The following is a 3803-nucleotide window of genomic DNA, read 5'->3' as shown; positions in this document are numbered from 1 at the left end:
TTAAAATATTATAGAATAATTCATTTATTATTTTTTAATTTTCTTTTATTTTATAAAAGTAATTATTAAAAGTATTTAAATTTTTTTCTTAAAGAATTATTTAAAATATTACATTTAATCATTATAAAGCTTAAATTTATAAAAAAAATTAAAAATGAATCAATATATTAGTAACTAATTAAATATATATGAAATACCTTAACTAGATGAAGATTTATTAAAATAATTGTATTTTATCTAATAATTATTTAAAGATTAAAAATATAATATTTATAAAAAGAAAAAATCAAAAGAAAATAATTGATGAAAGAATAAGAGAAAGACAATAAAATGATAAAAAAGAAAACGAATAATTTATAAAGTATGTTATTAAATTTAATAAATAATATTAAAATAATAATTTAAACAGATAAACATAAAAAACAATAGAATCATTAACTATAAGCAAATAATATTCGCAAAAAAGAAATTAAAATTTTAAAAATTAAATGAATGAACATAATGAAAGATTTCACAAATAGTTTTTTATTTTTAAATATAAAAATAAAATATAAAAAAGGGTGCATAAAGTATATACAGCAGATTAATCATTAAGAGAAACCAAGAAAATAGTTCAATAATATATGAATAAATACAAACCCAAAATGTCATAAGAATTAAAGAATTTTTTAAATACAAACAAAAATACTTTAGAGTCAAAAATATATAATATAAAGATAAATGCTGCTTAAATTGAAAAAGAAAAGAAATAATTAATATAAATAGAGAACGAAAATAATTTGTTAGAGAAATAAATACAATAAGAAGAGCTTAAAAATTAATTTATTTTATTTCAAAATAATACTAAATTATTATAGTAATAATAAAACAATAAGGAGAATTAAAATACAAATAACAGCTAAACATAGAAATGAAATAAAAATTCATAAATTTATATTTATTTATAATAATATTTGTTAAAAAATAAAAAAATATTATTATTATTTATATATATATATATATATTTTTATATATATATACATATATATACATATATAAATAAATATATATTTTGTTTAATTAATAAAATCTTTAGTTTTTCAAAAAAGATCTTATATACAACATAAAGATATGAAAAAAATATTATTTTAAAAAAAACATTAATTTTTTTCAAATATAGTGTACTTTTTTTCTCAAAAAAATATATCAAATAACATAGAAATATTATTTGATTAAAACTTTCATTTAGAAAATTAATAAAAATCTATAGAAACTAATCAAGTGACTCATTAATAATTATGTAAAACATAACAAAAATATAATAAACAAATAAAAATTAAAAGAACTTTACTAAAGGAAAATAGACATAATAGGAATACCAATTACTGCAAATGATCCATAGTTTATACAGGAAAATATTTAAGTATTCTCAGAATTGTTTTTTTCTAAAATTTAGAATTAATAGTAATGTTTGGTATAAGTAGATCCTACAAATTATATAAAAGAACTAAGAAAATTTAAAAACCAAAAAAATAATGTAAAGAAAATAATAAAAGTATTTTAACTAATAAAAAAAAGAATAATATTTTTCCAATTTAAATTGATGATTTGTAATTAAAAAATGAGATACTAGAGCATATAATAAACCCATAATAAAAAAAAGTAAATGAAAAAGGATATTTTGAAGACTTAGATGAAGAAAATTAAACAAAAATGAAAGAGTTGTACACATTAATAGAAGAAAAAATATGTGGAAGCGAAGAATTTGACACATATAAATACTCATTAATATAAGAAGGTATATTTCTATCATTTTTAAGTAAATATAAAGTATATTTAAGTGAAAAGCCGACTATATTTGAAAGGAAATATTTAATTGAAAATTTTTCTATAGAAAAAACAAAAAGCATATTCGAAGATGTTGTAAGTCTAGGAAAGGGAAAAATATAATCAAGCAAATAATTTTATTAAATTTTCCCTATTTTTTTTGCACATCATTATTAATATATCAGTGATTTTTATATTTTTTATGTTCTTAAGGAATGTATTTAAAGAAATAATGAAGATGTGACACTTTTAGTTAAAAACTATTCAGTGGAAAGCCTTAAAGTTCTTATTAAAAATCCTTAATTGGTTAACTAACAAAGTTTCGAATAATTTTTAAATACTAAAAATATATAAATTTAAGAAAGTTATTTATAAAAATTAGAAAAACTAGCAATTTTGGATATTATTTTTAGCGATTTTTTATGGGAAAAATAAAAGTTTGAAGATATTGTACCATTTATTTTAGGAAATGAAGTTAATCCGAATGAATTTAAAGATGATAAAATTAAAAATGTATATCTTTAATTTCTAAACTAATATATTTAATATGCTAATTAGAAATTAAAATGAATTTTTTTTGTTATAATTTTTAAAAAAATAAATAAATTTGATTATTATTATACAAAAAATTTAAAATATATTCGTTTTTTTTTTTTTTTTAATTAAATAATAATGTAAATAAATCCTTCTTAATAAATCTAAATAATATCATCAACCCCTAAAATATATTAATAATAATATTTTCATTCTCCATAAAAAACATAAATAAAAAAGCAATTTATTCCTATAAAAATATCTCCTTAATAATAAGATTTGCTTTTAATTCCTCATCAATAATAAATATAAACATCGCCAATAAAAGGATGTGAAATAAATTTGAATAAAAAAGAATTATATAATAATAAGTTAATATACTAAATGAACCAAAGAGAAAATTATATAGAAGAAATGAAATAAGAAATCGAATATTGTAAAAAATAAAATATTGAATTGAAGAGAAAAATGGAACAAAATCTTTTTGATAATCAAAGAAATGAAAATCATGATAAATATACTTAAGATTTAAACAATGCAAACTAAGATTATTTTTTTTAAATAACATAATTAAATGAATAAATAATTTTTTTAAAGAAAAAAAATAAAAGATTAATTTAAGAACTTAAAGAAAAAAACGAAAACGAAAAATAAAATAATATTAAAAATACGATTTTTTAAGATGAAAAAGATAAACTGATAAAATAACTAGAATTAAAAATATAAGAAAGTGAACTAAAAAATAAAGAAATGGAAAATATAATATAATAACTAATGGAAAAAAATGAAGAGAAAGAAAAAAAAAATTTAAATATGAAATAAAAAATTAAAGAATTATTAAAAAAATAAGAAAAATAAGAAAAAAATATTGTTGAATACAAAAATTAATAATAAGTTAATTTATTAGAAAAATAAAAGGAAATATTAAAATTAAATTCTTAATTGGATCATGCTAAAAATATTCAAAATTTAGTAATTGAAAAAGAAGATTATTTATATAATTAGAAAAATTTTGATAATAAAATTATTGAATTGAAAAATGAGAACATTTATTTGAAATAATAAATTGAGAGAATTTCACAAAGAGAATATTAACTATATTAGAAATATAAATTAATTCAATAAAAAAACGATTTATTTGATAAAAATAAATATTAAGAAAACAATAAAAGTATTTTTTTTTTATTTTTTATTCTTTTTTTTTAAAAAAAAATTAGGGTTTAACTCTTTTAGTAGTTCTGAATATAATGAAGAATATGTTAATTAAAATATATAAAAGTTAGATATTTAAAGTAGAAATTATGAGGAAGAATGATAATATTTATAAAAAAAAAAATTATGAAACAGAAAATATTATTAATTATTAAAAATATAATTAAATTTGTATAAATAAATAAAAAAATGTAAAAAAATCAAGATTTTTGTTAAAATTGTAAATAAAAAGAACATTAATTGAAATAAAT

General features: G+C 15.1%; 2 annotated features.

Annotated features, from left to right (window-relative positions):
• Positions 1–985: 985 nt before the first annotated feature.
• Positions 986–1050: a microsatellite.
• A 63-nt stretch (positions 1051–1113) lies between these two features.
• Positions 1114–1147: a microsatellite.
• Positions 1148–3803: the final 2656 nt, after the last annotated feature.

The sequence above is a fragment of the Ichthyophthirius multifiliis genome (assembly GCF_000220395.1).
Source record: "Ichthyophthirius multifiliis unplaced genomic scaffold scaff_1120509251164, whole genome shotgun sequence".
In the NCBI taxonomy this organism is placed as follows: Eukaryota; Ciliophora; class Oligohymenophorea; order Hymenostomatida; genus Ichthyophthirius; species Ichthyophthirius multifiliis.
The sequence above is the reverse complement of the archived record's forward strand: the minus strand, read 5'-3'. Positions and strand labels throughout refer to the sequence as shown.